Consider the following 19,856-nt stretch of genomic DNA (forward strand, 5'->3'; position numbering starts at 1 on the left):
CATCCGAATCTAGTATCGCAAGATTAAAAACAGACAATTCGCTGATAAAGTGTCTAAAACAGCAACAATAATAAGAATCTTTTCATTGTTCAACAACTGAATGCTTTGGACTTACAGTTTCTTGCCAAGGCAGAGCCCATACATCCTCCACCTGGCAGGGCTGATAAGTGAAGGGACTGATAGGTCACCCTAGAGTATATATACAGCTATATATATATATTTTCACAGCTTCATCATTGACTTTTCTCTATAACAAAATATGAATTTCCTTCAAGAGTCATTTATTATGCCACAAGAGTTAAGAAAGTATGTAAATGAGAAGAGGCCAGTTCCAACTAGCCCAGCTGGGAATACACTGTTTTCTCTTGGAATCCGCTAATCATCTTAATATTAAGCTTGAATGCCAATTTGATGTTTTAAAGAAGAAAAGAACTGTAGCTCTTTGTTATTCTGGAAAGACACTTTTACAAGTTGCATCTGTTTTCCAACTCATAACGGAGTATTTATGAGATTTTGAGCCTTTACCTTCCAGGAAAGACAAAAGACTTTATGTGCACACTGAAGCACAAATCCTACCATTCACTAGCAAAGAGAGGATTAAGTCTGGCAGTAGTGCTTCTATCAGTGCTGAACATCCTGCAAGGCAATCCTAACTTAAGGCCTTGAACAGAAAAAGAAAATGGAAGATGCACAGCTGATTATATACTTCAGACAATCTTTCCCCAGTCTCCTAAAGCAAGACCGCACAGTGTGCTGAGATGATAAAACCTTTCCCCAAATGACAGGCATAAAGACTTTCTCTGAACATTATGCGTTAGAAATGAAATGCTAGTATCCAATGCAAATCAACATTTCCAGCACTGCATTTTAGAATGTGAGTGTTCAAAGGACCCCAAACAGATATCTATATATACATCTGCAATACCAGAACCCTGTGGTGTACAGATAAAAAAAAGAATCACTTTAAATACAGCTCATTGCGAACAAAGTCCTATTCAAAAGTCTATACCACAGGAAAAGTTAATGATTAATAACTCATAACTATGAACTGTCTGTAAGTGAAAATTGAGATTTCCTCTAGGCACCTGACCAATATATCTCAATATTTAAATCTGTACAGTGCATTGATCGTTTCTTAAAATGTGCTGTCAGCATAATCATTTAACTCCATGTGGTGTCATTAAGTATTTAACTTGAGGTTAACACCTGGCTTTGACTTCACTTTGTAGAGCTCTATTTAACCGCAGCTGACAAGTGCTTGGTCATTTGCTAAAGAATAATATTTTTCTTCTTTAAAAACAAAATGGCTCAAAACAGGACTTTATGACTTACTTGTTTTATAAATGTATTGGTTCACAATTTAGTAAACTAAATGATAACTCACAATTTTATGAGTTAAAAACATTCAACACCCTAGTGTTAAGCAATTCACTTGATTCACCAACTGAAGCAGAAATGTGACAGATAAATGAAAACGAAGCAACAACCTAACTCTTTCATGGCAAACTGCAAAACTTAGAGGTCTAGTCCCACTTTAAAACAGTAAACCAATAAACACATTTCTTTATAGCCATTACTGCACTGTTGAATACCAAAGCTGCTGTTACCAAGTCCAACTGTCTACATGCTTAAGTGTACAGTCATGATATTGAAGCCGATACCCTGGCATCCTTAAAGAAATGCCCGATGAGATCCTCAAATCAATCAGCTACCAAACTATCTAGATGGACTGAATGACATCCTTTTGTCTGTAGCCTTCCTTATGCAATGACTTATATTTAACCATCTTTGAAAGAAAAACATCATGATCCACTTTCTATTCGACTTTCTTTCTACCATGTAATCATTCATCTTCTGATGTCCATTTTAATGACCAGCATCATGTCACTGGCTATTCACTTTTTTATTCATAATCATTATTTATTCCGATTTTCTAACATTTTTTACATGCACTTTACAATTTGTCATATTTATTTATTTATCATGATATGCCCTGAAATGCTTTTTTATGTCTCTGTCTTATATTTTGTTGGTTTTGTCCTGCCCAGGGACTACAGATGTAGCTACAGCATATAGCTAAGTCAGCCTAAGAGCTGTGCGCTGTCCCTGTTTAAGAAATGAAACAATTTTGGAAGCTCATAACATTTTGCTGTAATTTCTTAAAATATCAGAAGTAACTCCCTTAGGTGCAATTGGTTTCTCTGTCTGTACCTTGGTAGAATAATGTTTAAGGAGAAAAGCAGGAGCCAGTTTGAAATACAGTGCTTGTCCTTGGTGTGAATGAACAGTGTAAAACAACAATGGGATTTAGGATATAAACATGCAGGTGTTAATCACTACTGAAGCTGTGATCCCCTTTAGTTTGCTGGGCGACAGATATTTATTCCAGTGATACAAACATAAGAAAAAATGATTTTCCAAACGCACACAGAGTGCTCAAACTGAAGGGGAGCAGAGGGTAATGCAGTTTCTCTTATTAAGCAGATGCCTTTGTAAATAGGTGTGTTCTCACTGTTAAAAGAGCTATTGTCTCCCATTGCGTCTCTCCATGTGACAGTGTTAAACTCCTGGGGACCCCGACTCCATTCTAAAGCGACCACTCCATCACGAGTACTGTACATAGCTACACACACACACATGAACAGGCAAAGACCCTATAAAGACACAAAGAGGACATAGTTTCCTATTCCTCTCGCTGCAAATGGGCTGGTGAAGTGGGCATGCTGCATTTTATGTTAAACTTTGTTTTTAATCCATAACCCTTCATTCCATCATTTGAACACGTCTTGAATCGTGGCACGATTTCTTCCTTCGTCACCCGAGAAGCCATTTGCTCCCAGAGGCAGCCTGCTGGTCAGGAACTGTCCGAAGGAGCCAAGGAGCAGCCCAGCAGACGTGGAGAGGAAAGGGCTGGCAGTGCAGCAAAGACACGACAAGGCACAGCACTGCGGTCCGATTTCAGAGCAGGGAGGGCGTAAGCTTCGTCAAAGCACCCATCGCAAGCACTCAGCTGCACGTCCTTTACTCAGTACTCAGCACCGAACAGTGCATCTTCATCTGCTCCACTGGACTTTAAGACCCGGGGGATTAGCCAGGAATTGAGAAGCAAGGCAGTCCACCTGCATGCAAAACAGCCCTAACACAAAATTTTGATTGACACTGTATTTAAACAAATAGCAGGATTTCTGTATCAATCTATTTTCAACCCCCAGACGAGGCCCTAGGTATTTTGAAGTGGTATTTTCCCCTACCTGTGGAAATACCACTTCACCACCATCTTTGGATGCCACACCTATACAGTACAGCAGTAAATACCCCACAAAGCTCACTGCAGAGTCACAAGTAATTTATCCTTGAGGACAGAAAGGCAGCATGTTTGCTGCACTGAGGCATCAAGGGGTTGTTACACTGGATTTGGAGCTTGTGTGCATGTAAATTCAAGAAAGACTGCTGCAGTACAGATCTATGAAACCTCTTCTTTATTCAAATGCACAAATGCAGAAATAGGAAAGGCCTATCACCCGTTTTAATGTTCAAACAGTGAAACCTTACCTAAAACTGAGTGTAACGCTACAGGTATAAAAGCAAATAAACAGTATTCCACACGGATCTCCAGCTGGTCACTTCAGCACACTATGATCTACAGTGTGTGGCACTGGCCCGTATATAAGTGAAGTGGAACAAGTAAGAGATGCACTGCTTGAGTCCCTTTTTAATTCTTTCCACTCCTCTGTTTTCGGTCATGATACATAAATGGTAAAAAGTCTAAGTCTGGGATTTGGGGAAAAGCTGCTTTAAAATGTTAAATCATGCAGTTTTCAAAACGCTCAAAGCAGTTCCTCCAGGAACATATGACAAAGAATCAGAGGTGTCACTTCTTCTTTCCAGAAAGAGAAAATGACCAAATTGCAAAAAATGATCGAGAAGACAGTAGCCGTGTTAAGTCAAGCAGGAAACTCCTATTGTATGTCTTCAGTCTAAGACAAACTCAAGAGAATCAAATACATTGGCGTCAATGCTGGATAGAGAACAAATGCTTTGGTACAACAAATCTGTAGCCACTATACCTACAGAAATATGGCTCAAACAATTGTTATATTACTAGGTAAATCTGTATATAAAATGTAACTCTGAAGAGCCCCTTATCCAACAGCTTTTATAGGTATCATCAATTTCTAAAGACTTGGAAGAATTTCAGCATGATCAGTATAACAGGTGCTTTGTTAAATTAAGCAATTAAGAGATCATTTGGAACAAAGCTTATGATAACTTTAAGCTTTAATAAACAGAGCTCCCTTAATTGGGGAAAAAAACACTTGCTCAATTTATGAATAATTTACAAGTATTCTTAAAGATGATTTAGGGTGAACTATAAGAGTAACTGGATGTGGGCTCTCCAGGAACAGGGCTGTTCACCCATGCTACAGTATATCCTAAAATTGAAGGATGAAAAATCCTTTAATCTACACTCATAAATATATCCACTAAAACACTACAACAAGTCAATACAAACAACCAACACATCAAAGATACTGTAAACTAGCCTAACATAGTACATCTTGTGCCAGGAAGAAATAAACAGACCTTAAACTGCTACACAAACTAGGATCAACCATCTTAGATGCCCTTCGATTTTCAATTTACAGGAGCACTCAAGGTTACCTTTCCGTAAGCCTTATTTTCTTCGTGTAAATACTGATTTTATAGCATCAGAATGAGACACCGCAAGAAGCAGGTGCAGAATGCAGAAAATCCACACTCAAACAAATAGCAAATGCCTTTCCACTTGCCTATTTTTCAAACATTAAAATGCAAATTGTTTCCCCATCTCGATTGTAGAATAATTTGCTGGTTTCCTTAAGAGTCACTGGACGACAGACGTAGACAAAGACAGAAAATCCCACAACAAAGCTTTAAATACAGGAGAATTCAGCTCTGCAGACACACCTTTTTTCAGCATCAAGCAATTCAGATGGACACAGAATTGTCTGCATGTCATATCTGCTAACTGTAACTGAAAGCACAGTAGGCAAGGAAAAATAAATAATTGATCCAGGAAACCCTGCTTCTAAGAGAATTGTCCACTACTTGTGAACACCCAGCCATCTGCTAAACCATGCAACCATCAACAAAGACAGGTAATACTGAAGAAATTAAGGAGTGCTATGAAACCCAAACACGAATAACAACAGTTAACAAAAGATAAACTAGGAATCGGGTTGCTTACCCCTGTGCATTGAAAAGAGCTCCTCTGTAGCTATCAGGTACTGTAGCTGGACAGAATACCAACAAGGCAGCCTCAGCTTCACATCCCTGACTTCTATAAATAATGTATGAGATGGCAGTGCTACGCCCAGCTTCATCATCACACAGAAAGACCGTCACAATGACAGCACGTTGTTTGCCAAACACAGGAGGCAAGCTTCTGCTCTACAGGCAAGAGACTATAAGAGATGCAGTTCTCTTCACAGGCTAACAGAGCATCGAGCAAAGGGAAAAGAAAATCAAGGATGCCCTTTGTCTGTGAATGCACAATTAACAATTAACAATCGACAGATCCATCAACCTGGGGAAAAAAATACAAAAGGTCTTAAGAACTGCGGGACCAGACTACATAAAATACACTGCAGAGTCCATTTTGTGTAATTTTACTGAACAAAAAGCTTTGCTTACACCTATGCGTTTCAATAAGAAATAAGAAACAAATAAGAAATAACTGCAGCGCCAATCGCTGGAGTTAACTTGCTCCCCTTCCGATTTATTATTATATTTTTGGTTTGTTCTGATTTAAAAAAAAAAATAATTCAGGCACTGGATGTGAAATATACTGTCCTCACCATTCCATGTCTTGCTGAATTTGCACGCTTCAGCTTTCATTGTCTTTAAAACATGTGAAGGCCAGGGAGGTCTAGATTTCTATATTAAGAGCAGACGGCAAGTCATTGGAAAGGGTTACAAGTTACCAGACGACTACTCAGAAGGGGAAAATTCCACGGGACTTATTTGTCACAATCCTGAATTTCAGATCAAGGTCTGCTGTGGCAAAATGGCCCCGAGACGCTATTGGCTGGTTTTAAAATGAATGCTGTGCAACTAAATGGCTTTTAAGTATACGCATACATGCCCATACAATGCACTGCCTAAAAGACCTTGCCACAGAAAAACAATTTAAACTGAAGCGAGTCACATCAGTCATTTTTGCTCCCAATTACATTCGTACTCTTTTTTTCAAATTGCTGCTGGGGATGTAGTTGATCTAGCCCACATTATATCATGTAATGAGGTTTTACTTGCAAAAGTGAACGTTACTTACAAAATGAAATTGATTGTAATGGAAAAGGTCAGCGAACAGACTGCGGATAGCGACAGGAGACTCTGAAATCAGCCATCCATCTGTTTTCTAAGCTCTGGCTCCTGGTGAGGGTAACAGTCTCCAGCCCAGACACTCCCAGGCCAGCTGAGAGATACAATCCCTCCAGCGTGTCCTGGGTCAGGACAGCTCCAGCAGGACGTTTCTAGGGGAACATCCTCACCTGACACCCCACTTTCTCCCCTCTCGCTCCAGAGGAGCAGCCACTCTCGGACTGCAGGAGCTCCTCACCCTGTCACAGAGGGAGGCCAGGCTCAAGGCTATGCAGAGCCCTCGTGTGGACTCACCACCTATAGGATGAAGGATGGGGGCCGGGTGCGAGCATGAGCATGAGCAGGACGGATCTGGAGGGACTGGATCTCTGCATTCACTCTAACGATGTTTCATGTGGTTGCTGCCCTTCTGCAGTGCTAAGACCAAGGCTTTTTTATGTCCCTGAAAAGCAGCTATGATCTTTTTTTACACCTGCAGTGGGTCATAAATTGTTTTGAGAATGAGGACCCTTTACTCAAACTCCTCCTGCTCTAAAACTGTTTGACCTATGAATTTCATACTTCCTAAGCATGGAGGTCGGTTCTGATACCAGTTGGGGTGCATGTGATTTAAAACAGGGTGTCAGCAAAAACCAAGGTGACTGCCTGACCACCATTTTCTTCTGAGAACTCAATCTGCCTCTATCATCTTCAGAACCAACCGAATCGCAATTTAGCAGACTTCAGGAGCAGCCAACGCCACTTGAGATTTACATCTCACAAGCTGATGTGATCATTTCCCCACCCACACCGGGTCATCAGCTGTTTGATAAATGCATCCCATTAAAAAAAAAAAACCTTCTTCTGTTCAAGGCCTAACTCCAAACTTAATATGATCAGCATCCCACATGCTGTAGTTCTGACTCCGTATGGATATGTCTTTTGATCTAGTATCCAGAATTTGGGATATGGGTTAAACATTTTATTTGAAGAACTGTTCATTCATGAAAAAAGGAATGAATCACTTGAGTGACTTTAATTGTTGCATAATCGCAATATCAAGGGGGAGCTGTCAGCCATCTATGAACTAGACTTGCCTGACTGGCATTCTGATCTCAAACCTCAAACTACATGTTTTATGAACTGTTGCACCAACTAACCTGAAACTCAGAAGGTTTCATCACATTAAAACCTACTTTAAACTGAAGCTCTCATGTTGCTGGGACACATTTTATACCCACCTGGTGGATCATCACCTGGCTGTCAGGTCATCACTTGGGTTGCAAACTTTGCACTGCTAAGTGGTGTTCTTCAAACAACAGACAACAAAGGTCCTAGATTCCTCTTCGTTTACATGCAGTTCACACACAGTTAAGGTAAGGGCCTACGATTTGCTTGCAGTTTGTATTTTTAAGGTGATTCTGCAAAGACTTGAAATTCCTAAATGAAACGTTTCCTCAAATAATAAAATGCTTCTCCCTTAATGATGTTGTGATGTTTTACACAAATACAACTGTTATTCATGTAAATACGATAAATCTAACAGATTATTTTTTGCATTCCTGTATCCCATGTGACTTATTTAATTTAGGCCCTAATCATAATATTTAGATCAAACTCTAATCAACGTACTAATTTGCTGAATTTGATTTTCGTATTTTTCAGAGACAATTTTCACAAATAACGTTAAATACTCTCCGGTTGTTTCAGAATAATAATCTGCCCAGCCTCTGTAAATTAAAACAGACCGCTGTTTCCAATAATGTCCGATACCAACAACCCCGCATCCCTGCTTCTGCGATTGAAGAAGCTTCCGAAATTATGAAACTGTAAAGGAAAAACACAACCCAAGACTCAACAGACTGCGTGAAACAAAAAACGACACACCGCAGACGTCGAAGAACCTCCTGACAAGACGCAAAACCAAATTGTGTGCTCCTGCAGGTTTAAGCCTCACCAACACACTGTACACACCTTTGGCTGTCATTATTACGAATCACATAAATTGGCATCACGAAATGTACAACAGGTGACACTATATTCAAGTCCAGGAAAAGGGGACTCCACAAGCCGTATAACAAGCTGACTGATCCTTTAATTAGGCACACGGTTAAAAAATAAAGTACATTATGGCACAGCAAGGTCTCGCCGAAATGAAATGGCTGTTCGAAGGTGTTTTGGAAACGTCTGGTTTCATATTAAATAAGAAACCAAACATCTCCAAATAATAAGAGTACCACCATAATAAAAGACGAGTTAAATTAACGCATTCACGGTGATCAGCAGTACTGCTCCTTAAATCAATTAATATTAATTAGCACTGTTTCCGATGAAACGACGGACACCAAATTGAACACACTGAAATCTATTCTATTCAATTCAGTCTAGCCCTCGTATTAAAGAAAGACGTCAGGGAATTTAACGTCTTTAAATGGCGTGTCCAGCCGGGGACCCTATAGTTGCTCCATTGTTGTATTAATATCAGCCGGGGTAAGTGAACTTCAGATTAGCGCAACATCGGTCTTAACCTCCGGTTCTTTAACAAGCCGCACCATTTTCACTTACTAATTCAAGTCTTGTAACGTCGCCACGTTTCACTCGACCGTCATGGTTACATACCTCTTTAAAAATAACAGTGACAAGTCTCTGATCAGGACGGCTTGTTATTCTCCCTTCGTGTATGTTTCCGTCAACACAGAAGCCCCTTGCGCTTTACCACGACAGCCATTTTGTACGCAGTCAAACAGAAGAGCAGCTCTTGTGTCACAAGACTCCCCGGCTGTAGTGACGTGCTGTACACTTGAATAAACGGGCTCGGGTAGTCCTGCGCTTTATAACTGATGGATTATTATTATTACACCTTAAATGTAGTCATTGTAGCATAATATTAGCGTCTTTTCTTTATTAGGTTGATGGATATTTATTTTTTGACTTTTGATAAATACGAACGTTAGTTTTTTTATATATATTTTTATAGTATTTTCTTTCTTAGCGCAGGTAAAGGAACAGTGGAAGAAAATATAAAAAGTTTAATTCATTTTGCAAGCATACGATCTTTGCTTTCAATTTGCAAGTATGGAAGTGAGTAGTATCTCAGGACTGCAAATTAAAGGTTTGGTTTCAAAGGCCATTTGTTGCTACAGCATGCCTTTCTTTGGTGAATTCCATCTTATTACTTGTCAAGTTAATTGACTACATATGAAATAAACTGCACTTCTTTCTCTGTTTTTTTTTAAGTATTAACAGGGTGGAACTTCAAGGATTTCTCACACTACTTTTACCTGGTATCAATGCTGTGATGCTGGAAACCAGCAAGAGGATTCTACCAAAAAAGTATGCCAAGGGCTTGAGAGGTGTCTGGAAATATTTAATTTACTTGTAAGCATACTGCTGTGGATTTCTAACAGAACTCGGGCAACAGAAGGAACCCAATTGAAATTGTCACACAGAGAAACAAAAAAAAAAGTGCTTTCAGGACAGTATTGAGGCAGAATCTTGGCCTATTGAACTGGAGTCGAGATTTAGGAGGTGCAGACAGGCTGTTAGAAAACTGTGCTAGCCATGCTTCCCAGATGGCCAGTAACTCGGAGCTTCGGCCTCCAAACACCTGTCCTGGGCAGAGGCACCAGCGGACACACAGACAGGCACCACTGACAAATACCGTAGAGAGACATCTACGGCACACGAGCACAAGGTCAGAACAGAAGGTGAGCTAAACAATGGTAACAACTGTAACAATAACACAGCTACTTACAATGCCCACTGCCAGTGGGATCAGGTGCCTGCAGTGCAACCATCATTGCTTCACTGGTCTAGGGGTGCTACACCAGCAGGTGGCTCTATGGTGTAAATGCAGTATCCCCAATCTTCATCAATACCAGCCTGCGAACCTACCAGGTTCTCCTGCGATCATGCCTGGTCAGCTTCTGTCCTGGTTTTGTGTTGCGTGTAACGTCTTCTCTCTTAAAACTGCTCATTTTATCAGCAGTGATGGGCTCTGATCCACAGGCCAGGAGGATTGCTGGGTTCAGTTGGGTCAGTTCTATTTTTATCTGACTAATTTAAGCATTCAGCACCTTCAGACTTGAGAAGATAACCCACAGAACGTGAGAATGTGGATGTGGATGTTCTATCATAATATTGGACTTAGATGATGTCCTGAGTAAGAGTCAGATTGGCTTTCTACCAGACAAAATTGACACCCGTCCACATTTACACCCTACTCACGCTTAGAAAAAACATGTCCACCACAAAATATTTGTTTTATTGATTTCAAAAAAGCATATGACTCCATTTGACACAAATAATTGTTTTACAAACTCCTTAAAAATGGTGAAGGAGGTAAAGTCTACGATGTAATTAAGTTAATGGAGTTGGGGAACAAATGTGCACTGAAAATCAGTAACATAGGGACAGAAGTCTTCACTCAGGGTCATGGGGAGAGACAAGACTGCACCCTGAGCCCAGCACTATTCAATATGAGTTTAGAGAGATGTTGGAACAGTCTGCAGCACCTGGTCTTACACTACATGACATGGAGATCAAGTTCCTGCTCTGCACTGATGATCTGGTTTGGCTGTTGCCCACAGAACAGGGGCTACAGCAGAGTCTGACACTGCTGGAGCAGAACTCTCTGACCTGGGCACTGACAGATAATCTGAACCTAGAACAGGGACTACAGCAGAGTCCGACACTGCTGGAGCAGTACTGTCTGACCTGGGTACTGACAGCCCATCAGAACCCAGAACAGGGGCTACAGCAGAGTCTGACACTGCTGGAGCAGAACTGTCTGACCTTGGCACTGACAGACAATCTGGACCCAGAACAGGGGCTACAGCAGAGTCTGACACTGCTGGAGCAGTACTGTCTGACCTGGGCACTGACAGACAATTTTGGACCCAGAACAGGGGCTACAGCAGAGTCTGACACTGCTGGAGCAGTACTGTCTGACCTGGGCACTGACAGACAATCTGGACCCAGAACAGGGGCTACAGTCTGCCGTTGCTGTACAACAACACATTGGAACACACAACCAACTCCACATAACTCAGACTGACAATCTGTTCATCTGGGAGTCTGGACCTGACAGTGAAGGCACTGAAGGAGAAGGCAGGCAGACTTTTCTATGCCATTAGAAGGAGGCCCTACAACATCAACACCTCCATAAGAGTTTAGGTGCGAATATTGGAAATTGTAATCCAACCCACTGCCCTATATGGCAGTGAAGTGTGGGGTCCATGTGCAGACCAGGTTTACACTAAATGGGCAAACACCACCTAGAAACTGTACACAGAATTCTGTAAAAACATCCTCCATGTGCAGAGAAAAAAAACAGTTGGATACACACACACAAATGCAACGCAAATTGGAATGTGAAAGAATCCTAAACAGATGATGCATACTGACTGAATATCTGACCAGGATAAGAAACGGCAAAGAGAAGCAGACGCTGAAAAGGAAAGGAACAGTGACACAATCTGGCAAGAGAAAGTGGGCAACATGAGCAAACCTGGATACCCAGAGAGGAGAGGTTGTGCTCCCACTGCCAGTGGGGAGAAACAGAGATAAGATCAGATTTTATTGTCCCCTGAGGGAATTTTTTTATGGACACCCAGCACTCCTGCACATTTACATAGAATGCAAACCAAAAAAAGAAGAAGAAAAGAAAAACATTGCACATTATTCTATTACACAAAATGAGAAAAACATTGCACATCACTCTATTGCACATATACATTATAACACATAACAACATGTAGCATTTATATCACATCACAAAACATATTGCACTCATGTGGGTTGTAAGAGTCAAAAGTGTGTTTATCCTTGACATTTGCGTTGACAGCTTTAATGGATAGTGGGACAAAGGAATGTACCATTTTAAAATGTTATAGTTAACGGACATTTGCTTCAACGTGCTTATCAATAGATGGGACTGCAGCGTATTAAATGCAGAGCTCAAGTCCACAAACAGCATCCGAGCATAGGCATTGGGGTCCTCTAGATGTACTTTCTACTGCACTGTGAGAAATGTTCTGGGATTAGACAAACATTCTCCCCCAAAATAACAAGTCTAATCCCAGAATTCCCACCCCTACCAGAATCAAAACAGCTCCCAACCCTACTGGGAGAAGAAGGAGGGAACTATAATTGAGCTGGCAGCACAGTACGTGATCTCATGTCACAGCCTGAGGAACAGCGAACCTGTCTCAGTAATGTTCTGTGCTGTATGTTGAATGTAAATGTCCTATGATGTATTTGTATTATACATGTATGAAGGTGTTGTATTGATTGTACTGTATATGCATTGGCAACACTGTAACATACTGGTCATGCCAGTAGAACTGTTTGAATTGGCATTTAATTTGTCAGCTTTGTTTGTTCCAGAACACCAATGGTGTCTTTTAGAGAGGCTTTAAATTTCATATTTTCAAATAAAAGGGTAGATCAGGGAGAAAAAAGTAACCTTGACCCACTGCGAACAATACAATGATTGAATAACTAGAGCACATAATGTATTTCTTGGTTGCGTGTGTGGAATGCTACTTTCCATAACAAATACCTTATTTATCCAATGTTACAGACTCTGCTTTTGGTTGGGTGCAGATAAAATGCATTTTGGGAAAAAACAGCTTATGAGACAGGTCACGTGACCAGACTTCTTATCGAACAACTGGAGTGCACTGAAGCTGCAATTATTAATACTTCTCCGCACTTGAGATTTTGGAATTATTGAGAAAAAAATGCATTTCAATCATAAAGTAGAATTGTGTTTACAACGTCTCAGAGCATCAGTAAAAGCATACTAAATAAACATGCCTGTTTGTATAAATTCAAGTCTTACTGAGTTGAATATCCAAATTAGTAAGCAAAGGAGTAGTCCAAGACATGGCGTGGGGTGTCCAACACACTGCTTTATCTTGGAAGGAAGGGTATTTGTGTCTGCTGTGTTGGCATTGTAGGTGTTTATGTCTGCTCGCTCAGATTGTTTTGCGTTTTGAGCATCAACAGATCTGTCTGTAATCAAGAGAGAGAACAGTGTGTGTCAGCAGCATAACAAAGAATAAATACTTTGGCTCGAAAGCTTTTTATTTCCTTAAGGTGGTTTTCTTCAGGATCCTTTTTCCAGGTAAACTCTGGATTAAAAGAAAAACAAGCCATGCACATTTGTAAAACCTTGTTGCGTTGCAGCTTGTTACACAGGTAATTATGTTAAGTGCTCCACAACTGTTCTGTTATTAACAGGTTGGACAAATTCCATTTCCATCAGAAAGTGCTAAAAATAAAAATAAAACCTCCCCTCATGTTTTTGCTTTGTGCAGAGCTAGCAATGAGCCACTCTGAACTAGAAAATCAGTTAACCTTCCAATTTGAATACAAGGAGAAATACCTACTGTCCAGTGATACCTTTTCATTTCTTTGCCTTTCTTGAGCAAAAAAAGCTTTATCATAGAATTGTGGTGCACTGCTTTTGATCATTTTTAGAGTATAAATATATTCTTATGTCATGGCAGAGTTCACAGCATTCAGATAGTATACAGTACCTTCAGGTTTTCCCGTTTTCTTTTCTTTTTATATACTGTATAGTGCAAACAGATGAGCCCCAGTTAGCTTTTAATTACCAGTTCCACATGGATTCAAAGATTTAATATGATGCCCAATATTTTTAATTTATAATATTTCTGTTGCGCTAATAAATGAAATGGTGATTTTGATAAGCCTCAAAAAGGAAGCAGGTGATACATTACAAGGTTGCTATTAGGTTTCTTAGATTAATTGTACATTATTCTAATGAAGTAGCATCTAAAATTGAATTTAAAGTCATGCCATAAAAAATGCTGTTCTCCTGCCCTTTCACATTGCTTATGTCTTCTTCCGTAGGGTTTTTGAGTTTACTGTGATTCTTTGTACGCCAAGTGACAAACATCTGTCAAGATATTTTCATTTTTGTCCAGAATAGCCCTAAGCAGCACAAGTGATTGGAAGAAAGACACAGAACGTGATTCTCGTGAAAACAGAGAAGATCCCAATAAGGAAACACTTTATTGTCTCCGTGTTTTGATCGTGCTGTTTTTCATGAGTACCCACAGTGACTCTTAAGCAAATAAAGACGTGAGGCTAAGTAGCCATCTCCAGCAGCAAGCAGATAAGCTCAAGGTCACATTGAGAGAACTAAGGCTGAGCTGTAGCCCAGAATATCCTGTCCTACGCATCAGACATTACCAAACAGATCTGGTTACCCTAGATTATTACTTCTGTGGCCACTGAATTCTGACATATGAACACAATGTCTTATTAACTAAATCCCAAAGAATTGATATGTTAGGGACATAGATTTTGCCCAAGTAAGGTCATGCTGTAAAGTAAGTCCAATAGCTGGTTATGCACTAAGGTTCCATTTTCCTCATTTTGCACACAGATATCTTTTGAAATATGCTGTAGTTCTTGGTTATGAAGGACATCAGTTAGCAAAATCGTAACTCTGTATTAGTTAAACACAGAAAACCTGGTTACTTACTGCTGCGTGCAAACATTTAGGACTTTTAGCTGGCTACAGGAAACGTTTGGAAGTTGTGAATTCTGTCAATACCACATGCCACATTCACATTTTAATTTTTTTCATTGAGCATTTAGATGTCATGTTTACGTTTTTACTACGTTTAAGTTTAATAGCAGTTGTGACAACTTCGTTTCACGTAGACATTCACATACAACGTGACCAAGAATGACTAAACCTTTGCACACAACTGTAAAATTAAATATTTATTCATTTAAAGAGTCCGTGAGAGAGTATGCTGTGCAGCTCTGGTTTGTTGGTTAACAGCCATCAAAAACATCCTTGTTGTCAATATTTTTTTAAATGCACATTCGCAGGTCTCATTCCATCTTCTATTATAAACAAAAGATGGCATCTTAGACAAAATGTATACTTCGATTTCTTGTCACTTGGAGCTATCCAGTCTTGTTTTCGGTTTATTTTGTCGCAGATGCAAAGTGTAAATGCTCCAAGTCTGCTGTCCTTTTCAAGTCTATTCTGTTTGTATTTACATAGATTTTTCTAAAATACATTTATTTTATGATATGACGGCAGCCATAGTGGACCAGTACGCTCCCCACACACCAGCTTTCAGTGGGGAGGAGAGCAGAGTGATGAAGCCAGTTCATAGATGGGTATTATTAGGAGGCCATGATTGGTAAAGGCCAATGAGAAATTTGGTCAGGACACCGGGGTAACACCTCTACTCTTTTCAAGAAACACCCTGGGATTTTTAATGACCCGTCAGGACCTTGGTTTTACGTCTCATCTGAAGGATGGCACCTCTTTACAGTATAGTGTCCCCGTCACTATATACTGGGGCATTAGGACCCACACAGACAGCAGGGTGAGCGCCCCCTATTGGCCCCTCTAACACCTCTGCCAGCAGAGACCTTAGTTTTCCCAGGACGCCTCCCATCCAGGTACTGGCCAGACTCACACCTGCTGAGCTTCAGTGGGCTGCCAGCTGTGAGTTGGAGGGTGATATACTGTAGCATGTATAAAAAGCCATGCAATAACTGACACTTTAATATACAAAGCAACAAATCACCTCAATTTATAGTCTCACACCAGCAAGTTAAATGGGTCTGAATGATAATGGTGTAAATGTGATTTTTGTTTTTAATCAGAAGAGAGGCTAAGGAACTGGACACCAGGAATCACCATTTTCATCAGCTGGTTTAATCATTACTGCCAAGGAACACACACTGACAAACATTTCCCGGAATACAAATGGAACATTTAGACAAAAGGTACAAATGCCCCTAAAACAGCCACTACAATGTTACAAATAAAGCATTATTACCATAAAGTACAAAATAGTGATTTATGCATCACAGTGTTGACAAAGTGACAATTTCGGAGCACACTACCGCCACCAATATCAGTTTTGTAAATAAGATTAAAAATGTTGCTTGTTTCAAAAATAAATGTTATTTAAAAAAAAAAGAAAAACAGTCAGGTGAATCCAGGGAAGGCAAGTTTGGTTTGTCTCCATTGTGAAGTCATTATACACAAAACCCTGTCATAAAATTACCATTACCAACAAATAGGGCATTACCAAACTCACCCCTTTAGTGTCATTCACTTCCAAAGCACTTGACATCACCCATAGTTACCATTCAAAGTTTACTATCAGTATAGTAGTATATCTAACCACGGTATTTAGTAACAACCCCTCTACCCCATAATTAAGGTTTAGAATTTAAATGTTCAGATCAAATAAAACATTAAATCTTAATATTGAGATAAAGCACAGCAGACAAATGCACTAGTCAGACGACTGCTTATTAAAGACACACTTACAAATGAACAGACTGATCTGCAAAGCTGTATTTTAAGTGAACAGTATTCATTTATTACGTATCCTCACGAATCCTCTTTTGATGCTACAAACGTAGATGCATTTTTAGATTTGACCAGGGGTAAAAATTTAAAAGGAGGAGTAGCGGAACTGATGCTGCGGGAATCTGTGTGCCTCCTTAATTGATGTAACCAATCACTAAGGAGGGAATTAATGGGGGTGAACCACCCACTGAGGATCACTGCTGAATCTACTGTGCACAAAGGGATTCATGTTCACTGCACAACATGGATATAATGCATTGTACTGATTCTAGATGAGAGGCACGATGCAATTAATTATGTAGAGACGGGTTAATACCAAACTACTCGTGCACACCCACAGTGTCAGGGTCCCCACAACTGCCAAGGTTACTAGCTGATCAAAACCCTTTGAAAGATGCATATTCGCAGAACACTGGACAAACCACTTTCATGATTAATAAAACGCACTTCTGTGGGCTGGGAAACTGAGCTAAGGGATGTCAAGAGGCTAAAGACAAGCATAAAGCAGATGGGAAACATTCATTATTCGATTCACCCCCTCCACGTGACACATACCCAAGGGTCATGAGAAACCTGTAAAAAAAAACCATCTCAACACAGGGATTTTACAAACTGTCAACATCACATAACGCCCACTGTATCCAACATTTCCAGCACCCCACTGTAGTTACAATGTTGTAGAAGACTAGCTGTACATCTGAGGACCTGGATGCAGGGTGTAGCTGAATTCCTTTGCAGAAAAAACAAGAGGGGGACACAGACACAGACCATGAAAAATCAAGGGGAAATTTTAGATTCTAATAAAAAAAAATGTTCTCTTATGTTTGTGAAACAAGTTTTCTGTACACTGTATATGTGTCAGTTTTCAAGGGAAGAGGTCAATAAAAATAGAAACTAAAGGTTCGTCGAAAGTGGCTGATCCTGGATAATGGAAATGGCAACACATTACGATTCATTTTTAATACACAGCAGGCTTTGGTCTGAAATCAGTCACGATGGTAGTAAAATACTTACTGAAAAAAATATAATCTCTCTTCACATATAGTTAATATTCTAAGACGCACATACATTAACAACAGTTAATTCAGCAGTACTTAATGCTGCCCGTTGTGGTGTTCTAAAATGTTATTGCTGTGTACGACTACACATATTTTTGCAAGCATAATCATTTTCGTCATTAATACAAAATGAACTGTAATAATATGAAAGCGTTTTTTTTAATGCTGTAAATGCATCCCAAAAACAAATGTGCAAAGGACTTCAGTTACAGTATCTATCCTGCAGGTGCTCCACAATCCTAACACATTTAGAATGCCTCCTTTTCAGTTTAATATCCTGAAATACAGAATAAGAGCAGACATGTGACAGAAGGGGAACAACCGTCTACAGCATCCTTGTAAACACTGTGAATACCGAAAAATGAATTCAAGACACAGAGCTTCGACACCTGTTTCGCTTTGCTTTCTCTTGTTTGTTTGTACGAAATTATTTTACGTGCCCCTTGCACTGCTTGGCTACCTAATCTATTTAACACTGCGTAGCCTTGCTCATACTGAAAGTGCAAAAAATATCTTTAAAATCCTAAAGTCCTGAAAATATTTTCTTTATTTGACTAAATACAGTTGATTCCCTCATCGTCTGGGTTATATGCTTCTTTTTCTAAATTCTCATTCCCTCACCCCCCTCCCCCCACCCCACCCCACCCCCAAAAGGAGAGACACAGTCAGAGATTTAGTTTGGCACTTCCATTCATCCCCCCATTTTCTGACCATTTCATTCAATTCAGAGTCCCGGGGAAGCCGGAGCCTATCCCAGCAAGCAACAGGTGTGAGGGACGCCAGTCCATCGCAGAGCACACACAAACACTCACACTCACACCGGGGTCAGCTCTCCCTGAAGCCAGTTAACCCACCAGCGTGTATTTGGACTGTGGGAGGAAACCAGAGCATCCGGGCAGAACATACGAACTCCACACAGACAGCACCCCAGGCCTGGAACTGAACCCAGGACTCCAGGGCTACAAGACAGCAATGCTAGTCGCTGTGCCACAGTGCCGTGGTTTGGCATTTTCTAATTTAAAATCATTTGCATTGATCTGCTGGTTTGCTTTGCCTTATGGTGAGGCCATCATCTGGATGGTAGACTCTTCATCCCCTCCTTTGCCCTACAGACTTCACAACGCATTACCTAGAAAAACACGCTTCAGCTGAAAACAGGATCACGTTATCCATGAGAATTAGAGAGAAAGATTAGAGGGTTAAAAAAAGACCATAAGAATAATGTGAATTGTTGTAGAAATGGTATTTAATTCAAACTTTTTTTTCTTTTACTTCTGACCAAAAAATGCATCGGTTCCCCATACTGTATAAGCTGAGGCCGATAACTTGCTGAGCACAAAGGAAAAAATTTCAGCTCGGGCAGCTGTCCTTTAAAGCTGTCAGTTTTTTAAAAAAATATTAAAATCTGAAAGTATATCTGTGTGCTTATAAACCTGAGCAGCTTGGAATGTTCCTTGTCAGATCAGAAAGCAATGCCTTGTGGTTCTAGATATACTATTAATTCAACGTGAGGATGCCTACAAGTCACAGTGAATGACTGTTGCTCTGCTCTCTCCAGTCCCCAAGAAACAGTTTTGTGAAAGTGTGTAATATGCCACTCTGTATCTCTCACTGTAACTCACAGAATCATTTAAAGCTCTCAGGTGGCTCATACTCCACAACTTGCTTTAATTTATGAATCATATCTGTCCCGCTCACTAATGACGGTACCTATCGCTACCATTCTTAGCCCTCCCCCCTCAACCCCACAGCACGAAGAGTCAGAATATTAAAGCCATCAACAACTTTGATTCCTAAAATCAACCAACAGAAAAAATGTAACCGAGGAGTGTATCCCATTCTGCCATGTAACGGCTTTCTAAGCGTGAAAGAATAACACAGGGACATGTTTGTTAGACACCTCAACTGAGATGCAGGTTTTAAATCATGAAAACAGAAAGCTGTACAACTGACTGCAGGTTTAGTTCAGGTTATGTCAGTTTTGCACAAACTTCTGCTTAGGAGCACAGGTGATATTTTTCATTATGATCATATTTTTCACACACCTACTGTATGTATTTATTTTTATCTTA

The 19,856-nt window shown here is 40.1% G+C and overlaps 1 protein-coding gene across 11 annotated transcripts in view; it reads right to left on the minus strand.

Moving 5' to 3' along the window:
* kidins220b (kinase D-interacting substrate 220b) overlaps positions 1–9,082 on the minus strand; it is a 69,681-nt gene extending 60,599 nt beyond the window's left edge. For 10 of the 11 annotated variants that reach the window (XM_088907198.1, XM_088907182.1, XM_088907174.1 and 7 more), the window contains exon 1: positions 8,962–9,082. The gene's annotated coding sequence lies outside the window, so the exon portion shown is untranslated. Of the gene's footprint in view, positions 1–5,227; positions 5,297–8,961 lie in introns of those variants that run through there. The other variant, XM_088907188.1, reaches the window with a different exon arrangement.
* Between the last annotated feature and the right edge of the window lie 10,774 nt (positions 9,083–19,856).

This window comes from Atractosteus spatula, chromosome 2 (genome assembly GCF_055471065.1).
Source record: "Atractosteus spatula isolate fAtrSpa1 chromosome 2, fAtrSpa1.hap1, whole genome shotgun sequence".
NCBI lineage: Eukaryota > Metazoa > Chordata > Actinopteri > Semionotiformes > Lepisosteidae > Atractosteus > Atractosteus spatula.